Below are 24,254 nucleotides of genomic sequence, written 5' to 3' on the forward strand. Positions count from 1 at the left end.
TGATGGAAGATTCTGTTACCTCACAGAGAGGTGGATCAGCTGCGTTGATGGAAAATCCCCTTCCATCGAGTCAGGGAGTGTCTACACTACAGCTGTACAGTGGCATAGCTGCAGTGCCCTAGCTGGGTTGCTGTAGGGCTTGTAGTGTAGACACAGCCTCTGACAGCCGCAGTGGTTGGCATTGTGAGTGGCATGCCCGGAGCAGACACCTTGGGGGCACTTGGGAACCCAGGGAGAAGGGGAAGTTAGATTTCACTGGTGGTGCCAGATGGCCCTGCAGAGATTTCTCCTGAGATTTCACCTGCCTGAGCCTCCTGTGCCTTGACATGCCACTGGGGGTGAGTAAGTACCATTTTCTCTCCCTTCTCAGTGAGTGGATGTGCTTGGCTGGTTAATACGTTGAAGGATTTACTGTTCCTTTTGGGCACTCCCCATGGTGGAGGCAGAGCTGAGCCGAATCACCCATGGAGAATACTGGAAGGCTTTGAACCCCAGGGAGGCATACCTCGTAAAAGGCAACTGGGGGTACCAGGGTTGCTGCACCACCTCTCAGGAGTATGCGGGAAGGGCAGGACTCAGACCTTGCCCCCTCTCCTCCTGCTCTGAAGTCGTTTGTGCCCCAGGGGTGCTATGACAGAGCAGTCCCCACACTTGGCAGCGCACCGGGACTGCTGTTGTGACTGGGCCCTGGGCTGGAGACAGGGCCTCGCTTTCTCCTCCACATCCCCTCCTAAATGTGCCAGCCGCAGTTAACCCTGACAGTGGCCAGTGTGATGTCGAGAGAGGTCTGGCCCAGGCCCACCAACCCCTTTCATGTAAGCCATCCAAGAGCTGTCAGATGGCAGTGACTGCTAGTCACCACCCAAATGGACCAGATTTGAGCTGGGACCTAGAATGGAACCCACTGTGCCATGTGTGCCACTGCCAATCTCCTGAGCTGCCTAGTTGCCTGGAGCTTTGGACCTGGTTCGTTTTACAGACCGTCTATGTCTACACTACAAGTTAGGGGCATGGTTTCAGGTGAGTTTCTATTCAGCATGGCTCAGCTGAACCTCCACTGCCGCTACCAGTGGCTACACTGCTATTTAATAGCCAGGAGAGAGCTCGCACAAGTATGTGTACACAAGCAGGGGGCTCGGACCTATAGCTTGCAGTGTAGCCATTGCCCAAAGAGGGCAATGAAGGAAATTCAGAGTTCTTCAGAAGCCACATTTGGCTAAGGTAGTAGAATGGGTTGCACCACTGACTTCATCGGAGTTACACCAGCTTATCCCCAGGGCTGGATTTGGCCCATAGAGTCTGGTATCAGGGCAGTCCCTTTCCCTGGCTCATTCGTTGAGTGCGGCTGATGTGGAAACGAGTGGCTTGCTGATGACCACAAAGCCTGTTCGTAGAACTCACAAAACTCCTTTTGACCCCTGTGAAAGGGTGCAGAGTACTCACCTTTGGTGGGTCCTTAAAGTGCAGCCAGTTCAATAGGACAGGAAAACATAAGGCTTATCAGTGCTCCCGCAGTGCTCTTGCCCTCTCCTCATGCCCAGCAACCCTCTGTGTTCCCACACATGCAGCATGTTGTAACAGGAAAAGCCAACACCCACCAGAGCCCTTATGTGATGGCAGGGATCTGCTCCAGTAGCCATCGAACCATCAAGGAGCAACTGTTCCATTTCCGGAGGTCAGTCTGTAAAGCCCACCTCTCTCTGCAAGGGCAGTTCAAGTTCAGGCAGAACAGGGGCCTCAGGGCTGGGAAATGAGGTGGGGGGGGAGGTTGCAAGGTTTTCTTTTCTGTGTTCAAAGACAATATAAAAGACTCTTCTTCTTTCCCTTCCTTTGTTCCTCCATCTCCCGGCAAAGCTTGTCCGTTTCACCCTCCCCTCCCACAGCTTTAATTCATTAGAATTTTCTAAATCTAACATTAGGAGAACAAAGACATATTCCTGAACTGGTACTGCACCTTTATCCACCCTGCCTGCTAGTTAACCCTATAGATGCTAGAGCCTGCTTTCCAAGCGTGGTCATTTAGGGATACCAAACTCAGTCAGTGCCCGTTGGAATATAGAGATATGTGAGTCATAAATACAGCTTTCTAGGAATGTTCATAGTCTTCATTAACCTGAGAGGCAAGGGGGTAAGTGACAGGAGCAGGCTAAGGCCAGGGCCCAGAAAATTAAAGTTCATTGGAGATTAATTGAAGGTCAGATCTAGATGCTTGCAATACTTTGGGGGCACTTGATGCCTCCTAGCCACTATCCCAAGTTCTAATGTAGCAAACAAATCTCAGTCTTAACTGCAGCTGAGCTGGATGGGTCCTCGATGGTTTGGAATAGTGGAGTGTTTCAGGTCAGGACCGAGGCCCCAGAAGTGAAGCAGTAGTATGTGGGTCAGAGCAGAAGTGCATTGACAGAGCTGACTGGAGAGGGATGTGGAATAGCAGGGAGCGTTAGAGGACAGAGATGGACAGAGTAAGTTTGGCCTCATAAAGTTAAAGTAGCTGGTTCTTGCTGCCACAGAATCTACAGCACCAAAGAAGGTGTCCGTGTGCAGACTCCTGGACAGAAATCAAACTGGGAGGGAAAGAAGGAGCAGAAAGTTCAGGGCTAATTGGGCACTGAAACGCTAAAGATGTGGGAAGCCTGGTGAAGCGGAGCAAGGAGCAGCATATGGATCTGATCACCAAGTGCTGCGTGAGAGCATCTGAAATCTTCTCACCCGCCCACATACACACGTGCTGCGGAGGCCCCAGCAAATGCCACCGCACATGCCAGCTGGAGCTGCGCATGCCAAAGGACGGAATGCAGGGCTGGAAGAAATGGAAGCTACGCCTTGGTGTGTGGGTGGCAGCGAGAGGCAGCTGCTGTGAAGTATGTGCTGAGGTGGAAGGACTGCAGTAGGGAAAGCAGCCAGCAGGGGGATGTAATAAGCAAAGCAGGAGGGCTAGTTTATCCACCATCTTACAGCAACTAGTTGCTATTGTAACCTCGTCAGTGCACTCTGTGTTGGCTCCCTGAGGTGCAGCTTGCATCCTGTTTGAATCTGGCCCTAAACTCAGTTCCTTTCCCATCGACTGGGGGAATTGCCTTGTGACACCAATACCAACTTCTCCTTCTTGACTGGCAGGCCCAGCCTGCCCGGATGGGTTCTGTTCAGTTGGGCGCCAGAACACACAGCTTTCTGAGGGTACCGCCTGCCAGGACTCTGCAGACTGGTAGTGTTGAGCATGAGGTTCTTCACGTGACTCAGTTCAGGTTGCCATGGTTTCTGCACTGGCTGTCTTCCATGGCAATGGGAATTTTTCTGCTGACAGTTACAATCCACCACCTTGGAGGCCTGTTGACCGCTTTCCCCTCATGACTATTTTTCATCTCCTGCCTAAACACAGTGGCCTTGGCTGAGTCCTCCCCATCCCAGCATGACGGCCCATCGCTCTGCTTCCAGCACTGCACGTGGAAGTGTCACCAGCAGTGATGGAGTATTGTAGATGGGTCCTGCTGAAGGTGCACAGGCCCCAACCAGGCCCACTGATAACAGCAGCAATGCAGAGTGCAGAGCATGGCATCTTGGCTATAGCTCCTTCCTTGGCTATCTGGTGCAACTGGGTGCAGCTACACCATAGGGGAGCAGCCTGGAGTAATGTGTTGGTTTGGTGTGGGTGGCCATGTCTCCCACTAGTGGCGAGTCCCTGTAAACTGGTTACTCACTAATAAACCCAGTAAGAAGAGGAGCTGAATGTTGTAAGTTTGATCCCCACTGCTGACTGTAGTGTGTGCTTATGCATGCAACTACGGTACATTATGCTGGGACCTCTAAAATGCTGATTGTAGTGGAAGTGACAGGCTCTGAGCACATGTTCTATAGGGGAGGCTGGGGTTAGCTTGTAGCTATCTTACTGTTACAGTGAATGCTGCAGGTATTGACTACAGGGGTATGTTCCATCAGAGACATTTTAAGTAGAAACTATAATCAAAACAGAGAGGGGTTTTTGCTACTGTGGGGCATGTATTTTTGTGTCTGAGCACGTAAAATGTCTGGATTGTTTTTCTTAAGACATTTTAATGTAAAATCCCACCCTTCACTCATTTCACTTTGCAAAATCACCTTGTGTTTTGCTCATTTCAAACAATATTCACTCGGAGGAGATGGAAGATGATCTTCTTAGCTTTTCCTGGGGGATTGTGCTGTTTCTGGGAGGCTCAAGTTCCCATCTGGAAGCTGGTGGTGATGTGGGAGCTCTCAAAGAGGATGGCTAGTTATGAATTAGAGATGGGAGCCTAATGGGGCGTATGTGTCCTGTCCCTCTGTGAATTAGGAAGGGTTTAAACCCCTTAGCTGGGCAGAAGGAGAAAGCTAGCCCCTAAATACTGCCTCAGCTACCAGACCTGGAGAGAGGAGCTCTGGATTGTTATAGCTGTGCCTCCTAAGTGAGGAAAGGCCATAAAAAGGAAGCAGAGGCTTTTGGGAGGAAAAGCATTGCTGAGAAGGAACAGGAGCTGTTCTCTGGTCTCCTCCAAACTCCGGAGCCTTCTGAACCAGGGCAAAAAAGGAACTAGTGACTGTTTGCCTGCCTTGTTCCAACAAAGGCTCTGCTATGCCCAGAACCTGTATGCCTGGTAAGAGCTGCCTTTGGTTGCTGTCTCCCTCTGGACCCTTGGCTGAAGAGAGGAGCCCTGTGTAGTCTGTGGGCACCGGGATTAGATGTAAGGCAGCAGCCCTGCCTGTGTGCTGTTTGGTTTGTTGCTGTGGACAAAGAGTGTTCTGTTTTTCTCTGGATGAGACTGGAACTCTATTGAGGGAGCCAGAGGGTTTCTAACAGAAAGGACCCCAAGCCTCGGGGCGGGGAGGATGGCCCTGTTACAGGGTCCAAACCCTGCAGTCCCAACCCTGGATGCTCCATAACATGGGTGGTTGTAACCCACGTGCAAACATTCTTGTTGGTGTGCAGATTTGGCTCATTAGAGGCGTTTAAGGTGGGAACTCTGATTCAAACCTGCATCTAGATTCATTATTTCCATATGGGGCTCTCTCTAGCCAGGAGGAAATGGGCTTTCATGTGTAATCTATTGCCTGAGCCAAAGGGGAAGTTTTCTAGTACTGTCATTAACTCTCCAACTCGGAGATGAAATCTCCTTCTCCTACTGCCTTGAGAGCACTCTCTGCAGCAATACCCTGACAGCTTAAATCCTTCCCCATTTCCAGTGTATCAGCACATCAGCTGTCCACTCGAAACCACTGACAGTGAGCAAGGCCAAAACATACTGCAACTGTCCTTTTGTCACAGGAGCTGCTGGCTATACTGTATGGTTCTTGATCCCATCCCCCTGTTGCATAGCTGGATCTCGGTTGGGTCTGGGAGCAGACGCTGCAGGCCAGGCTGTGGGGTTTCTTATTGCACAGAGCTGGGTCTGGGAGCAGGCACTGCTGGACTTTGCTTCAAGGGGCCAATGTCCTCTCTTTTACGTCTGATGCTCAATTCTTGTCTGCGTGGTGTTCCTGAGCCTGGTGATTTTTATTGGTTAATAATCTCAGCCCTCTATCATTCTCCTTGTTATGCAGATGATACACCGATTTACTGTCCTCCCTGTCAAGTCTGCTCTGTAGAGAGAGCCAGCAGTAAACATCTTCTAATAAACCAGCATTGCATGTTCTGTGGTCAGAGTATTAACCCTTGGTATTCAGCTCAGATTATTTGGGCACTGCAAAATAATGGAATAAGGAGGTGTGGATGAAATTCATTCGCTGTGTCTAGTCTGGTCTCTTCTGAGCTAAGAACTCCTTGGCTGTCACCTGAGCATTTCTCTAAGATTTAGAAATCCTTGGGGAGTGGTAGGAGGTGTCCCAGCCCTGGGCTCAGATGCCTGCTTTTCAGTAGCAGTGTGACAACCCTGCGGAAGCCTTGCAGGAGCCAGTCGTGCTGGGGTTTTGGTAAAGACCCAGCTTTGCAGTGGGATCTCAGATGATACCAAAATGAGCTTTCCCTGGTGCATGGCCAGTTCTTGGAGTGGCTGTGAAATCCCTCTAAATAAAGATTCAGGATTGCTGCTGCTGGACCATCACACAAGAAACAATGCAGCCTGGAGCCCAGAATTCAGTCCCCTGAGGTCAGATGGAAATAACTCTGCAAAAGCTAGAACAGTGTTAACGTTGCATCTCCTCCTAAAAAATATGTCATTCTGCTGCAGCAGTTCCGTCATCTTGAATGCTGTATGAATTTCCCCTTCAGGAACTCATGGTTTCTGCTGTGCTGAGAAGATGGACAGTTGGGGCTTGGCTCTTGTTAAACCCTATGCTTCTCTCAGCCGGATCCAGCCTGTTCTCTACACGGCCCTCTCCGCTGGGGGCACTGCCATGGAGCATGTCTATTAGCTCTGCCTGATTTGGGGGCCTACCTCATCTTTGGAAATCTCCTCCACTGGAGCCTCTCTTGGCACTTGATCAGGACCTCAGCCTAGGATTAGGTAAGACCATCTGTCTGTCCTCTTCACTTGTTCTGCTGGTTTGTTTTCACAAAGTCACCCACAGATTCATAAGGCTAGAAGGGACTGTTATGATTGTCTACTCTGATCTGCATAGCGCCAGGTGATTCTTGCAGTGATGGGAATTATTCTTCTCTGCTACATAAGTGAATGCTACCAAATCCTACTGAACTTGTGCTTGAACTAGACCATGTCATGGTGCAGGTGACTTTGTGGAAAGAATTAAGGTTCCAAAATGCCATTGAGTACATCCTGGCTTCTTAAAATCTTCCTGTCTGCCTTTCTCTCTGACCTTTGTGTATGTGGAACCAAGAAGCTCATGAATGAGACAGCAAGCAAGAGAAGGCGATGATGTGACCTGTGATCTGCAGGACAGAAATTGCTTGGTTGCAGGGGCTTCCTAAAGAGGCTTCTGTGCTCCTATTGCCTCAAATGAAGCCTGGATGGATGAAACGCACTTCATAGCTCACAATCCCTTAATCTCCAATAGACTTGATTGTCTTAGTCAAATTACAAGTGTCATACAGAGTAACTGCACTCAATGGAGAACATATTCAGAATTTCACACTGAAAAACTATTCATTTCCCTTTATCTCTCCTACCCCCTGGCTACAGAACACATGACATCCATGTAAAGGACATGTTAAACATGCAAAGAAATAGCATGTGAAATATAGCACGTTTAATTTATAATAGTCTTGTCGATTAATTGCAGTTAACTCACATGATTAACTCAAAATTAATCACAATTAAAAAAATTAATCGTGATTAATCACAGTTTTAATTGCACTGTTAAACAATAGAATCCCAATGGAAATGTATTCAATATTTTGGATGATTTTTCAAATATGTTGGCTTCAATTACAACACAGAATACAAAGTGTAGAGTGCTCACTTTATATTATTTTTATTACAAATATTTGCACTGTAAAAATGATAAACAAAAGAAATAGTATTTTTCAGTTCATCTAATGCAAGTACTATAGTGTAATCTCTTTATCGTGAAAGTGCAACTTACAAATGTAGAGATTTTTGTGACATAATAGCACTCAAACAGAAAACAGTGTAAAACTTTAGAGCAGTGTTTCCCAAACTTGGGATGCCGCTTGTGTAGGGAAAGCCCCTGGCAGGCCGAGCCGGTTTGTTTATCTGCTGTGTCTGCAAGTTCGGCTGATTGCAGCTCCTACTGGCCCCGGTTCACTGCTCCAAGGCCAATCGGCAAGCTCGCTGGAAGTGGCCGCGCCGAGGACGTAACTGGCCACCGTCAGCAGCTATCCATTAGGCCGAGCAATGAACCCGCAACCAGTGGAACTGTCGATCGGGCCTACCGAATTCTGCGAATAGGCAAGCAGGAAAACAAATTGGCACTCCCCAGGGACTTCCTACACAAGTGGGCCCAACTTTGGGAAAAACTGCTTACAGCTACAATCCCACTCAATCTAACTTCTGTCACACAATGCTAAGGACAAACAAGTTGATTACATTATACGGGAGATATTTGCCCCTTCTTATTACAATGCTCACCGTGAAAGTGCCAGATATGCAACCATTCATATGCCCTTCATACGCTTCAGCTCTTACACGATTACCCTACAGGAGCAGCGTATCATGCTGGAGTATGCTCATTAAAATTAGAATATCACGGTCATTAATAAATTTGTGTGACTTGAACTCCTTGGGAGAATGTACGTCCCCGCTCTGATTACCCACACCTCTGCATAATCTTCATGTTAATAGCAGTCTGGATGCATAACTGACATGTGTTCTTAAGACACTTTCACGACCAGATTTAGACAAAAACGCAAACAAGGTACCAAAGTGAGCTTTTCTAAAACGATAACTACCAGCACTCAACCCAAGTTTAAGAATTTGAAGTGCTTCCAAAATCTGAGAGGAACTAGTGTGCTGCATCGCGCTTCAGAAGTCTAAAAGCAAACACCCAATGTGGAAACTAAAGAACCTGAACCACCAGAAAATCAAATCTTCTGCAGTTGGCATCTGACTCAGGTGATGGAAATGAACATATGAATTGGTCCTCACTGTTTTGAGTCATTATTGAGCAGACCCTATCATCAGCATGGATGCATTATCTGGAATGGTGGTTGAAGCATGAAAGGACATATGAATCTTTAGTGGCATCTGACACATAAATATCTGCAACGCCAGCTACGACAGTGCCATGTGAATTCCTGTTCTCATTTCAAGTGACTTTGTAAACAAGAAGCAGGCAGATTATCTCTTGCAAATGTAAACAAACTTGTTTTTCTGAGCGATTGGCTGAACAATAAGTAATACTGAGTGGACTTGTAGGCTCTAAAGTTTATATTGTGTTATTTTTGAATGCAGGTTTCTTTGTACATAATTCTACATTTTTAAGTTCAACTTTCATGATAAAGAGATTGCGTTACAGTACTTGTAGTGGGGAAATTGAAAAATACTATTTCTTTTGGGTTTTTTAACGTGCAAATATTTGTATATAAAAAATAAAGTGAGCGCTGTACATTTTGTATTCTGTGTTGTAATTAAAATCAATATTAAAATGTAGAAAACATCCAAAATATTTAAATAAATGATATTCTGTTATTGTTTAACAGCGCGATTAATCGCACAATTAATCGTGATTAATTTTTTTCAATCTCTTGACAGCCCTAATTTATAGCAATCGGGTGTAGTGACCTCAACAGCTGTTCTAGTTGAAATCTGCCACATTTTCATGTATTTTTTTTCTGATGATCAGGACAGAAAGTTTGGCTTGGAACAATGTGCTGAGTATTGTGACTGCTGGGAAGGGGAAGGAGCAGCAGGGTTGTCCCTTGGCTTTTTGGATCCCTCTGCCTAGGCAGATAAGCAAAGATCCAGGAAGATTCCTGTAGCTTGCGCAGGGAAAGCAGCAGTTCTGGTGGGATCTGCAGGACTCTATACTGCTGCATTGATTTGCAGTGTCCAGAGGTGGTTGGTCTGGTAGGGCAAAGTGAAGAACGGTGGCAGGAAATGGAAGGGCAAGAGAAAACTATTTCTGTCACGAGCCAGGGAAATGTCTCTCTGTTCAGCAGATAATTTAATGAGCACTAAAAGGCTCCCAGAAACTACAGCTCATGTTGGCAGAGTGATGGTGTCCCTTTTCCTCCCATGTGACTGGAGACTCTATGCATACCAAGGACAGGGCAGAAGATAGATCTGCCTGGTTGAGTCCCCTCCTGTCCCTGTGTGGAGGGAGGAATGGAGTGGGGAGAAGATGGACAAGGAGGATGAAAGCTTGCTGGCTCCATGGTCTCTTGTTCTCTGTGTGGATGGGCTAGGGATGCTGATGCCTTGTACTGCTCAGCTGGGATCCCACTACATTGATCCTCTTTGGCTGGCAGTGATGGGAACATTTTTTCATCTAAACGTGTTCAAATTGAAATGGTTTGTGGAGAGAGACTCTGATAAGGAGCTGCTAGAACCCAGACAGGTTTTGGTCAGAAACCAGCCTAGTTTCCTGCCGTCTCACTTGTCCAGGTCCTCAGCAGCCCACCATGTGAACTGCCTTGGAGCTGGGCCTTCATTCACTTTCAGAGACTTTCCATTCCCCACTTAGCTCTGAGGATAATTCCAGTAGTACCTAGAGGTCCCAAATGAGATCATAGGGCCCCATTGTGTTAGGCATTGTCCTCACATGACGTGAGAGATTACAATCTAAATAGACAGGAAGTAGTATCCCCATTTTATACATGGAGAGATCAAGGCACAGAGACTTTCACTGACTTTCCCAAAGTCACACAGAGGGTCTGTGGCAGATTTTCCACATTCCAGTCCAGTTCCTTCCATATTTCTTCCCAGTGGACTGCAACTGTGTTACAGTATGGCTTTTTGTCTCCTTTGAGCTGAAACTTGGATTGTTCTTTAAACTTGTATGTGTTTGAGTCCAGGTATGGCGGTTCCCTGTATTCCTTCGCTCCCGTCCTGCTGTTGGTTGTGGGAGCCATCCTCTGTCCTCCTCCACTGCTGCATGGAATTGCTTTCTAAGCTGTGATGGGCCCAGACAAACAGAACCTGTTGCTCACTGTGATTGATTTAAAGTAACAACCCCAAAGAGCCGGTGACATAACAACCCAGTCTATCATCTTTACAGCCAGTCGTTTGAATACACAATGCCCATTCCTGCTCCTATTACAGAGCCAATACCCGGTCACAGAGAGTACTTTATTGTCTGAGGAATACTTATGCAAACTAACACAATGGCTTAATAGGGAACACCTGGAGAAATCTCCAAAGAAAGTGCTGTAAATTCCTCCTTCCCCTGTATTTATGAGAAGATTTTTCACTGATATTTATAGTTTCCCCGACACGTTGTTGTGGCTCTTTTGCATAGATTTGCATAGAGTGTTATATGAGTTTAGGAGGTGTTTGAGGAGGATGTGTTAATGGGCAGCCCTGTATTTCTTGCAGAACATGTTCCCATGACAAATCTCTTACCCTCTTCTCCAACGAACTTCCAACTTCCTGCCGAGCACACCGGCTTGCCCAAGCCTCTAGATGGGGAGCCATCAGTATGTGTGTTTGGGGAGATGCTAACAAAAGGAAGTGTAGTGATTTCTGTGTTATCAGAGCAAAGGAGGTTGGACACTGAAAAAACATCATTTGATCGCTGGATTTGGTAGGGTGCCCTGTGCTGGGTTTGGTGGCTGCCCACAGGGGCACTGGATTTTGCAATCAGTGTTATGGGGTGTTTTACAATCAGTGTTATGGAGCACGCTTGGATGGAATTGGCAGGGGGCAGTGAAGGGTTGTGATGGACCTTTGACGTACAACCTGGATCTGTGGAACTGTTATGCACCCTTCACTCTCCAAACTGGGCTGTGTCTCCCAATGCTGGGCTAGTTGCAAGCAGCCAACCCCTCAAGGTGCTGTTATCACTCAGCCACTATCATGCAGAGACTTACCCAGCTAAGTCTCATGAATGCTCTCTAAGCCACTCGTGAAATGCACATAGGGAGACACCCAGATTCCCCCTGACTCAGGCTTGCATCCCAGAAGTGCACTGTCTCACACTGCTCAAGACCTTCTCTTGATCAATGCAAGCTCATTAATTAGTTTGCCACTTTGTCAAAGGATAGTGGACATGCACCAGATTTCCCAGGCACTTTAGAAAAACTCATTGGTAAGGATAAAACATTAAAATAAGTTTATTTACTATAGAAAGACAGATTTTAAATGAATATAAGTGGCAAGCATAAAGGTCAGAGATAGTTACTAAACCTTATCAGACTAAGCGATATTTGAATCAAACAGTTTTTCTCACCCTGCTAGGTGTGTTAAGCAGTTCACAGTTCATTATACACAGGCTGAATTCCCTGCTCAGCCTAGGACCAACCTGCTCAGTTCAAAGGCTTTTCCATCCAAACATTCTTGTTGCCTTCAAAATGGATAGGGGAAGAGAGAGGCCAGGGGCTGATGTCATAGTCCCCAGTTTATATCACTATATCCATGGGCATGGAAAGATACTGCCTCAAATATGGAGTCAGGGGTCCCATGTGCTACGTGCCCTGCTAAGGGACTGGGCCTCCATTGTCTGTGTGCTTCAGGAGGCACCCACTGGGAGAGTCGATTCTCCTTAATGGGCCATCAATCCATGACTGGCTAGTCCTAATGTAAATCTGTCTTGGGGGTGTTAGTTGCTCCTCTATTGCCACCAAAAGGCCAGCTATGGGTGTCTCCCAGACTCACAACATATTTCAGTAACACACACACAGCAGAACTTCCTAACTTCAGATACAATATATATAATTCAACAGGATAGTAATGTTCAACAGATCATGACTTCTCAGATGATACCTTACAAGGCGTACTTTGTACAAAACATATCATAATCATATCCCAGTGGTGAATGTGAAGGTACCAAGTGTCACCAGGGTGTGTGCCGGATTTGGGCAGCTATACAGGATGATGTGTGCTGGATTTGGGGGAAGGCTGCAATACCTCGGTTCTGATTGACTGTTGCCCTCTCAGTAGAATGAGGGATCTATTACTTGAGCTTGCTGAGGGAGATCTTCTTTAGCTCAAGTGGCAGAGGCCTGTGTTCATGAAACTGAAGGAGTAGGCTCCTGGCCCCAACTGTATTTGTGTGCCTGTTGCCTATAGGATGTGGTCAGGTTATAGAGTTCCATAGTTCTGTGGCTGGATTTGGCCGATTGCTCACTCGGAGCTGGATTTAGCAGTTGACTGATCTCTCATGCTGGTCCAAATTCATCAAAGTGAGAAGGGCTGAATATCTTCCAATGTTTTGAACCTTAAATTAAGGGCCTAGCTATCTACTGACATTCCCAAGGAGATCAAATTGAAGAATTTTAGTGCTGATAGAAAAGTTGATAAGATGAAAATGGCTCCTGCCAGTATTTATGAAGTACTGGTTTTTTTAAAATATGTTTTCCTCCTAAAAATTAAGTGAATTTGACGCCAGTGGAAGGTACCAGCTTTGACAGCCCCAAGGCCCCCCTCCATCCATATAACAGATACCAGCAGTGGAAATGTCTTCCACACTGCCCCCTACTGGTGTGTCTTAAGCCTTTCCCAGAGTACAGCTATCTCTAGGAGTGAGGGGGAATCCAGCTTCCATTGTGCCCTCTTAGTTCTCCAGCGAGATTGCCAGCAAGTAAAGGAAACCAGTTGTGATGGTGACACCTGGTCTCCAGCAGTCGCAGAACTTCAGCAGGTGACTGTGTTTGGCCTCTACCAGCCTGGTCCAGAGTCGTATCAGGCACCTATTTATCTGAGATCATGTTTTCAGTCGTCATTCCCTCAGCCCTCGTGTGCTTCTGCCATCTCGCAGAATGTTTGTTCTCTCTGTGGCCAAGCGAGCACTTGCATGGTGGCCCATTGGGTGGCCTGTGTTTGGAGGGAAGGCAGCCTGCTCTGTCCCCAGGCTGCACACTCGGTGGATATCAGCATGCGGGTAGACATGGATTGTGCAGCATCTTCTAACCCTGTTCTTTACCTACAGCATGGGTTTCCATGCCAAACTAGGCAGTGCCATATGAGCCAGAGGAAGAGGTAGATGGCCAGCACCCTAGGTAATCAGCTGCATTGGTATCTTCGTGCTGTACCTTCCACACAGCCATGCCTTGGTTCTCTCTGCATATTTGTAGATTGTCCCTGGTGCAGTACCTCTGCAAAAGCCTCCCTCTACTCATAATACCAAATCTATTAATCAGCTTCTCAGTCTCCCGCTGCAGGGGTTATAACCAGCTAACAAAAGCAGCATTCGCAGTTGCTCACCTAAATGCTCTCTCTGGAAACACATCTGGATCAGCTAGGCAACTTTTCAAAATCAGGAGAGCATATAGGAAGGGATTGGCTGCGAGGTGGGGGCGGGGACTTGCGACTGCATCCCCTGCCTCTCTGAGGCTCATTTTGAAAATTGCATTGGAAGCTGATAAGTTTAATGTCTGTTTAATCAAGGTAGCCCGAGAGAAAGAGGGGAAGGGAGAAAGAGCTCTGCATGCAGTGTGTGAACGGTTTCACTTCATAGTGAGGGGGGAAAGAACTAGAAGGGCTATGAAGAGCTATTTTTTCCTCTTTTAATTTTTTAAAAGCTCCTTGCCTGGTGAGAGGGAAAGCTGAGTTAATTATGTTGAGTTTATCTCCTCCGTTTTGGTCTGAGATCAATCTTAACAAATCTTACAGCTCCCAGTGTTTGCGAAAGGCAGGGAGGGGCGGTGGGTGAGAAAAGGCCCAATTTCCTTTTGCTAATGTGATCACACTGCCACCTGGCAGGAGAACCTGTGCTGGGCACTCTCCCTCTGCTGCTTGCTCTGCCTAGCAGCATGCTGAGCAGGCTGGGGCAGGACTGTGAGGAAAGCATGGCAGGTTTGCAGGATCCCAGAGAGGTCACACAGCTGCCCGGTCTCCTTTAGATGCCATTTAATTCCCAGCAGGCAAAAGTGGTGAGGGAAGGGAGAAAGAGACTAAAGCAGTGAGTTGGTGGCAGTTTTTCCTTTCTGGGGGTTTGTTAAGGCTGTCTTGCTGGGTACCTGGCTGTCAGATTCGTGGCTCCTGAGCTGTGGCTGTGGGTCGGTGCTACCTGGATGCTCTAGAGAGCCTTGTTTCTGACTCGCTGAGTGATCTTGGAGAAATGATTCCCCATTTCCACCTCAGTTTCCTTCTTTGTGAAACAGGGAAGCTTCTCTGTTTCCATCTTGTAGGAGATGGCGTGGCTCAGTTAATCTGTATGTATAGAGTGCTTTGAGATCTCGCCCTGACAGGTTGATTTATTGTATTGAGCTGACGCTTCCCAGCCACACCTCTGGTTGCAAAACCAGTGGTTGCCACCACATGTATATGCTGCACTATGAGCCCACCCTTTTCTGGAAACTGGGATGGGAGGAAATAGAACAGGTAGCCCAGGAATGTGTGAGGAGGAAGGAATATGAGGTTTGAAAGGTCCTTTTGGGAGATGAATTTCAGGAGAGTTGGATGTTGCTCTGTATTCAGGCTGGTTCTTCAGCACTCCAGCATAAGGCCTGGATGCAGGATCCTATTCTGGGTCTGATTCTGACAGTACCACACAACTCTGATGTTCTTCTCAAGACATAAACTCATGCTATGAATTTTCACGGTCGTGTTTGGAGAACTTCCTCCAACTGGGGACATCAGTTGCATGTCACATTGTCCATCTGGCGATGGGCTGAGACTATACATACCCTGCCTTGGGAAACAATGATCCACTTCAGTAAGGTCCCTGGCACCCAGCAGAGATAAGTCTGAATGGTGTTCTGTCTCCTCCAGCTTCCTTGTGCCGAGGGGACACTGTGCCATGGGGAAGGGTCATCACAGGTGGAGTTTACACGTGGAACCCTGCCAGGGCAGGCTCAGGTTGATCTCGGTAGCCTGGCAGAAGAGCTCCTTGCAAGTGGAGAATTCTCTCCCCAGCACTTGGGAGCCTAAACCTGAAGGGATTTGCTTGGAGAAAGAAGTGAGCAGGGACTTCTTGGTCCAGCAGGCAGATAGGCTGGCCCTGGGGCAGAAGGTTCTGTAGGACGGCAGTCCATGGAGTGCAGTTGGGTTGTGGATGAGGCAGCGCTTTGCAAGATAGGCTAATCCCCATCCCTTTGGAGACTTTGTAGACTAGGACCAACCTGTTCAGTTCAGGATGGTAGCAGAAGGGGAGCTGTTGGGGGGTGAGTAAGCAGGGTGGAGATGAGCTCATGTCACCTTGGAGTGCTTATGAGGAAGGATGCTTCATGCTGTACCAGCTGCAGCTACTGTGTATGGGTGGAGATCAACCCCATACAGAGAAAATCGATAGTGAAAGTATGGATCAGAGTAGCCAGGTTCTCCTTTGTGATTAAGACTCATTACAACACTATCTGGAACTTCTCTGGGGCTCTGAGGGAGGTGCCTGTACCATCTCTGTGCAGGGTCTGACTTTTAAATAGTTGGCTTCTGAAGAGCCCCACCCTGGACTCCCTCTGCCCCTCTCCCTTCACTACCTGCATCATCTCAACCTGGCGTTGCTCTGTCCCGGGGGATTATCTTTATTGGAAAGAGCCATTTGGGCTGCAGATCTATGTGGAACTGGCTAAATCCTCCCAGAATGTCCTATCTTGACATGCTCTGAGATTCCTTAAAGTCTGGCATCCATGGCATAGATTCCTCGGAGCCTGCTTCTGCTTTGCTCAGGACTGATGAAGAGGACTGACCCAGCAGGGCTGGTCCATGTAAGGGGAGGTGGACCCAGCCCCACTTCTGGTACAATTAGTTCACCTCCCCAGGTGGGGAGAATGAAGGTCATGTGGTTCAATGAGACTACTATCTTACTTAGCCCAGAGGCCCAGGGAGAAAGGGGTAGTGGCAGCTGCAGTTGGCTGCAGAGATCTAGAAGGCTCATTTGGATCCCCTAGATAGCAGGGTGAAAAGGACTGCATGAGGTAGAGCTGGGGTGACCTGCCAAGGCAGAAGAGAGACCAAACTCCGGGAAAAGCCCTGGGAGTCTGAGCTCTGATAAAGAGTGAGGCAGACTTTAAGTAGAGTGTGGAGGACAGAGACAAGACCCTTTTGGTTTGTGTTGTACTTGGGCTCTGAGTGGGGAATAGCCCGGAGAGTCAGCACTCTGATAAGAGGGAGAAGAACTACAAGTTGAGCCCAGGAGGGGTGGCAGACCATTGGTTTACATTAATTTGGGACTGTTGTTGAAGATGGTGTGTATTTTGGACAGGAGTACCCTGAAGGGGGATTGAACTCTGAGAGTGACCCAGCCAGAGGCCTAAGCCCTGTGAATCCCTGGGAGAGTCAGAAAAACTCTGGTGAGGGGAAACTGAGGCAGGGCCACCCCATGTCACAAGGAGGATCTCTGCAGGTGGTGACCCAGTTTCAATGAATTAGTGGCAAAAAGGCCAGTGGCTGGCCTACTCTGTCACACCTGCCCAAGCTAGCTGTAGTGCTAGAATAGTAGGAGAAACGTGGAGAAAGCAACAGAGCAAGAGAGGAGAAAAGCGGTATCCCTGAGGGAGCTCAGTGTGTCTCTGTAAGAATTTGCTGCCATGGCTGTCCCACACAATGGCAGCAGATTCCCAGAATTTGGAAAAGTGCAGTACTCAAAAGAAAGGCAATCAGTTACACCGCCCCATGCATGCCAGTACCCAGCTGAGAGGGTGGCTCTTTCTCATAGTACAGCTAACTGGCACCACACGTGACCAAAACAACATGTATCCTCACGTGATGCTCAAAGGCAGGACTGGTTTGCTCTCTGATCAGCATCCCTTAGATGCTTTTCCATACAGAACTGCCAGGACATCCGTTAATGATGCAGTCCTCTGCTGAGGAATGTTGGGGGCTTCTGGGCCTGATCTCCAGAACCTTCTGGGGTACCAGGCACCATTTCTTACCACAAGGCTGATGGCATAATCGAGTGGCTGTTTAGGAAGCAGATCTTGCATGCAGGGAGCAAAAGCTGTTCTTTAAATGATTGCTCAGCCTGTGGGCCTCTGTTTTGATTGTTCTTGCAGTGACACTTTTTTTGATATTCTAAGCTTCAGAACAAACTAAACTTCTCCACATTGGAGAGAGGGATTTTTTTTTTTCTAACAGCAGAAAACAGAAGCATTTTGAAGTAGTGCCAGATTGCAAATGACAAATACACTGTCTTGCTCTTTATTCAGAGAACTGAGATGCTCTTCTTATAGATTTAAAAAAAACAGTGGCTATATAGAGGACATGTTTTGGAGGCCACAGTGCTGCTCTTACACACACACACACACACACACACACACACACACACACACACACACACACACACACACACACACACAAAACAACAAAAAACAACCAACAACAACAAACCCAAACCCAAAAAAACAACCAGGCACAAGCCACACACACACAGCACACAACGTACCAACGTTTGTTTGTTTGTTTGTTTTTCTAAATAATTTTCACTCTCCTAGGAGGCTTTTTACCTGCAGTGGTTGGAGTTCAGGGTTCAGAATTCTCCTGCAATAGCCAAAGACCTTGCTACTGCCAGAGGTCGGCAACCTACGGCACGTGTGCCAAAGGTGGCACGCAAGCTGATTTTTGATGGGCAAGCGGGGCGGGCTGAACCTCTCAGCCCACCACCACTCTGGGGTCCTGCTGCTGGCCCCTTGCCAGCATGGGGTCCGCTCAGCACCGCGCTGGGCCTGGGGGAAGGAACCCAGGCTGGCAGCGAGCTGAGACCCAGCTGGCAGGAGCCGGCAGCTGAAACTCCAGAGTAGGGGCGGGTGGAAGATGCTCAGCCCACTGCTGAAACCCCAGAGCTCGGCAGGCTGACCCGCTCAGCCTGTCGCTGCTCTGGGTTTCTGGCTGCTGGCCTTGTCACTCGAGTCCCACCGCAGCCCCACTCAACTTGCTTCTGGTTGGATTTCCAGCGCAGGCCCCTGCCAAGAACCAGAGTCCAGGCCTCCGGCCCTGCTCAGTCCTACCAGTCACCAGCTCCACTCACCTCAGCTGCCAATCTGGGGTTCCTGCCGGTTAACAACTGATCACTCAGAAGCCTGTCTGCAGCTTAAAGAATCCAAATACGTGCCACCAGACACTGGAAAACTCAGCAAGGAAAAGCAAGGGCAAGCATCACACTAAACTGATAAGATCTGCATTTTAATTTAATTTAAAATAAAGCTTCAGAAACATTTTGAAAATCTTGTTTACTTTACATATAACGGTAGTTTGGTTATATATTATAGACTTAGAGAGAGACCTTCTAAAAAATGTTAAAATGTATTACTGGCACGTGAAGCCTTAAATTAGAGTGTCTACATGAAGACTTGGCACACTACTGCTGAAAGGTTGCCGACCCTTGGCCTAAAGCATCGCACGGGAGTGGGCTGAGTTACCTTTCCAATACTGCACTAGATGTTAGCCAACTCATCAGCTGTCACAGGAGAAACAATGAGTGAATGCCGCCCACTGCCTTCTACTTATTGTGGGCTGAGGCTGGCATCTCGGAATCCCGAGCCATGTGCCCTGATAGGTAAACAAAGGAGGAAATTATTTTCAGCAACGTTCTAGCTTCTAAACATAGGACCCACTACTGCAGTCCACACACACACAGGCAGCCCAGTTGAAGTCAATAGGACTCTTTGTGTGAGTAATAGGTGAAGCTAGGGTTTTTGCGGCTGCATGTCTAGCTGGGTTCTGACTCTGCTCACCTGCAGGCTACAAAAACAGGCAGGCAAATCCTGGTATTGGAGTGCATATATCCTACAATGGGGATCCCAGTTGTCTGGTATGTCAATGGCTCCCCCACCCTCTGACCACCTGTAAAATTGAAAAAGATATCAGGATCTCCTCTTGTCTAGCCATAAATAAAAGGAAAGTAGTTACAGCCCCATGGAACCTGCTTGTATCCACTTTCCATCCCATGAAGATTATAACCCCCAGGCTGAAAACCCAAGATGGATGCAAAATGGAGACCTGTCCATTTCTGAGAGTCCTCGGTTAGGTTCACAAAAGTGTGCAAAATGGGAAGTCATGGCTGAAAAGACGGCCATTGGTATTTAAAACTAAGCACGTTCTGCTATGTCTGGGATCTTAACCAGCTTTAATTATTTAAGACATGCATAGAAATTCTGTAAAACTCCATAAGAATCTATTGCTTATCATAAGAGATCCCAGTGTCTTTGCAGAGTACGTACTTAGCAATTAAAGGACAGTGCTGGTTCTCTCCAGCCATCTTCAATGACTGTATTTGTCTTTTGGAGTAGAATTAGCTAAGGGTGCGTGTGTGTATCTAATTCATGGTTACTCAGAGTATGGTGGTGTCATTTCCAGTTGGGGTAGACACATCAGTGCTAGTTTTGCATGAGCTAGTGTGCTAAAAATAGCAGTATAGCCTCAGTGGCCCAAGCAGTGGGATGGGCTAGCCACCTGAGGGCATACCTACAGTTTCAGACACAGTTGTACTTGAGGCGACTAGCCCATTGCGCTGCTGTGGCTACATTTCTCCTTTTAGCATACTAGCTTAGTCAGAAGTCATGCAGATAGTTCTAGTTGAGCTGGCAATGACACTGTCCAGCTCTGGGATCTACTTCGACAGTCTATCCAAAGTGGGGTCACCCCACCACCAGTGACAGTGCACTATGGCATGTTCAGATGTGTCGGGGGGCAAATGCGCCCCACCCATCAGGGTGGAATATTATTGAAACAATAATCCTGTGCTACCCATTTCTGAACCTTAGAAGGATAGAAATGTCGGGCTGGAAGGGACCTCAAGAGGTCATCACGTCCAGTCCGCTGTGTGGAAGAAGGACCAAGTAACCCTAGACCTTCAGCACGTGGCCCATCAGGGTAATCCGTTGGTGGGCCACAAGACACTTTGTTTACATTGACCGTCCGCAGGCACGGCCCCCCGCAGCTACCATTGCCCGGCAATGGCAAACCACGGACTCTGGGAGCTGTGGAGGACCATGCCTGCGAATGGTCAATGTAAACAAAATGTCTTGCAGCCCACCAGCAGATTACCCTGATGGGCCACGTTCCAAAGATTGCCAACCCCTGACCTAGACCATCCCTGACAGGTGTTTGTCTGACCTGTTCTTAAAAACCTCCAATGACGGGATTCCATAGCCTCCCTTGGAAGCCTATTCCAGGGCTTAGCTACCCTGATAGTTAGAAAGTTTTTTCTAGTATCTAACCTAAATTTCCGTTGCTGCAGATTAAGCCCATTACTTGTCCTATGTTTAGTGGATGTGGCCCACAATCAATCATCATTCACTTTATAACACCCTTTAGTGTGTAGGAAGACTGTTCTCAGCTCTCCCGTCACTTGTCTTTTCTCGAGACTAAACATGCCCAGTTTTTCAACCTTTCTTCATAGGCTAGGTTTTCTAAGCCTTTTTTTACCATTTTAGTTGCTCTCCTCTGGACTCTCTCCAAATTGTCCATCTTTCTTAAAGTGTGGTGCCCAAAAGTGGACACCATATTGCAGCTGAGGCCCCAAAGGTGCCAAGTTGAGTGGGACAGTTACTTGTATCTTATATATGACACACCTGTTAATACACCCCAGAACCATATTAGCTTTTTTTGCAACTGCATCACGGTATTGACTCTTATCTAATTTGTGATCCACTATAAACCCCCAGCCCTCCAATGCTTCTTGCTGTGAATGATCTGCCTGCTGAATCTCATCTCTCTGCTCTTTTGCAGGTCTTTAGTTGCAGCAGAAGGTCCTGGCAGGATTTCTTCACTGGTAAGTGCTTGTGGTTTCCTTTGGTCAAATTACCAGCTAGTGTTGAAGCATCTGTTTGTTATTCAGCACTGCGTTGTATGTTTGTTCACTTTCCTACAATGGAGTAACACTAGTGAACAGATTCACACCAGTGCGCTGAGTACAGGATGAGGCCCAATAAGTGTACTGTTTGGCACAACACAGCCCCAGTGATTATAGACTATTGATGGGATATTCACTCTGATTCACTGTATCTCAATGGTCGGGTTCAGAAATTTACAACTGTTAGTTCTAGGATTTTTTGAAGCAATATAGAAAAATATTGAGGGTCTGATCTTCCCGTTATGTGCAGGAGTTCTGTGCCAGTACGGCCACTGACTTTGTTAAGGCTTTTCTTGACTCACACCTGTGCCAAGGATTCCTCCCCCATGGCATTTAAAACGAGCACAGAAGTGGGCACCCATGTAGGTGCAACAATTTCTGTGCCATGGAAAATGGGCTGTTACCACTATTATTGCATGTGTGTGTAATCTTCAAAGGGAAACTGTGCGGGCATCTTCCGTTCTGCCTAGATACGTTTTGATGGATGGAAACTGGAAACTTCAATTCAGTAATTGACACGATGATTTAAATAAAAGCCGGGATGCCTCTCAATCATCATAGCAGTAAGGATGTCCCTAAGAGCTAGGCTTGGGAGGACCTTTTCAAAGATCAGAAGGCAAAGTGTTATGCAGTTCCCCTCAGGACCTTGCAAAGGAGCAAGGTTTAGATAAAAAACAAACGGAGCATTTTGAAAAGTCAAAGAAGCAGGAGCCCGGCTTTACCTGTGTTGAACGAGTTGATGTCATCTGTAACCTTTCCAGAGACAGCTTATTTCAAACCTTCCCTTACAGATGCTGTTCCACAGCTACCTAGTCTCTGTATTTGTTTTCCATTTGTTATACAAAGTGCAGTAGCAAATTACACATGAAGTGTATTAAACCTGGCCACTTTCCTATCAATTGTAGGACTTGTCGATTTCAGCCAGAGAGGGACTTGGCTCAACTTTCAAAATGAAAAATCACTTTATTAAAAAAAGGAAAAGCATCTGAGTTTTTAAAAAACACAGAAATGTTGTTGGAAATGCTCCAATTTCTATGAATGGCAGAGTTTCTAATACCAAATGTCCAAAGTTAGTTGATATTTAGAAACTACTGGAAGGCAGGTAAATGAAATCTAGGTACATTTTTAACCCACAGAAGTTCTTATAGTATATTTTAAGTATCAACATTGGTTTTATTAATAGCATAGACTGTAATGAGGAGTTCTGGCTAACACAGAGAGTTATTTACTTTGCAGAGTAACTAAACCTAATGATAGCGCAGAGCAAAAAGAGGATGTTTACATATGGGAATGACCTCCCTGTAGAGAAAGGAAAAGATGAGGGAAAGCGCTGTTACAGCACATTTCTGGGCTTTTAAAACTAGCAACAGGAAAGATGCCCACTTCTGATGTGGGGCCTGTATGTGAGAGGGTGCATGTCAAAGTCACCCCCTGTCCTGAAAGTTACGGTTTTCATGTGAGCAAAGTGAATAAGTTTAGGAAATTCAGAGGAATATTTGTGGGAAATTTCTTGCCTGTGATCACCTAGCTGACAACTAGAGTAATGGGCCACTGGCCTGTCCATATGTAATATTTCCCAAACCTCTATTCAACACTGAAAGGAATCCTAGAAGACTGAGTGCGTATTCACACTGTATCTTACATGATGGTCCTGCAGTAGTCTGTATATGTAAACGCTGACTAAAGGTGATCTCTGCTGGGCTGAACTCGGACGAAGTGGGGCCCACATCAACCAAAACATTCCAGCACCCCAACATCTCACACCCCTCACTTCAAGCTACCTCTTCCCTTCCAGTCTCACTCCATTCTGTGTCCTATCGCTCAACATGGGAAAGGATGGCAGGGCTTTCCTGGTCTACTGCTTTGCATGGATTAAGTGGACTCCTTGCAAGTCCTCTTGTTGTCTCTGCCCTGCTGTGCTGGCATGCTGGCTCACCCACCAGTGTGCCCCATCAGTATTATAGTGTGAAGCCCGCCAAGGCTAACCCACTCCAGTAAAACTGCTGTTGCCCACCTTTGACTGGCCAAGCTGGTGAGGGCCTGTCATAAGGTATAATTCCCAAATCTGAACCTTAGCGTCCAAAATTTGGGTACCTGCATGAATCCCTCTAAGCTTAATTACCAGCTTAGATCCTGTAGCCAACCAGGAATTCCAGTGCCTGGTACACTCTGGTCTCCCCAAAACTTTCCCTGGGGACCCCAAGACTCAGATGCCTTGAGTCTCACAACAAAGGGAAATAACCCACTTCCCTTCCCTTCCCCCCTCTTTACCTCCTCCCAGGCTTCCCCTCCCTGGGTTACCCTGGAAGATTACTGTACTTAAACTCCTTGAATTACAAAAACAGAGAGGACAATTCACCTTCCCCCCTCCTCCTTTTTCCCCCTCCCAGTCTTTCCCTGAGAGACAGTAATCCTGGCACAGAGATTCCTATCCCCTTGAGCCTCAACTAGAAAAGAAAATCAAACAGGTCTTAAAAAGAAAGCTTTTAATAAAAAGAAAGAAAAGACATAAAAATCGTCTCTGTAATCAAGATGAAAATATTACAGGGTCTGTTAACTTATAAAAAATGAATAAACAGCCTTATTCAGAAAAAATACAATTTAAACATTTCCAGCAAACTACACACTTGCAAATACAGAAACATGTAAGCCTATATTGTTCTACTGTACTTACAATGGAATAAAGATTTAGAGAGCCTGGAGAAGTGTGTACCTCAGAGCTAAGCATGACACAGAACAAGGACCACACCCAAAACTTCCTCTTGAGTTTGAAATATTTGTTCCTGCTGTCTCTGTCAGGTGTGTTTGTTACACATCACAACAACAATCAAAAACTGCTGAGGTGAATGACGACACACACAACAAACACGCAACAGCACGAAACAAAACATACAGAACATAGCCAAACAACACAACGAAACCAAATCAAATAAATCAAAAACGAACTAACAAAAAAAGCAGTACCACACACAAACACAGAAGTACAAACAGGCAAACACACACTC

The 24,254-nt window shown here is 46.9% G+C and overlaps 1 protein-coding gene across 6 annotated transcripts in view; it reads left to right on the forward strand.

The window, feature by feature from the left end:
* LINGO1 (leucine rich repeat and Ig domain containing 1) overlaps positions 1-24,254 on the forward strand; it is a 473,862-nt gene that overhangs the window by 163,171 nt on the left and 286,437 nt on the right. For all 6 annotated transcript variants that reach the window (XM_075069524.1, XM_032799821.2, XM_032799824.2 and 3 more), the window contains one exon: positions 21,126-21,168. The gene's annotated coding sequence lies outside the window, so the exon portion shown is untranslated. The remainder of the gene's footprint in view (positions 1-21,125; positions 21,169-24,254) is intronic.

This window comes from Chelonoidis abingdonii, chromosome 9 (genome assembly GCF_003597395.2).
Source record: "Chelonoidis abingdonii isolate Lonesome George chromosome 9, CheloAbing_2.0, whole genome shotgun sequence".
Taxonomy (NCBI): Eukaryota; Metazoa; Chordata; order Testudines; family Testudinidae; genus Chelonoidis; species Chelonoidis abingdonii.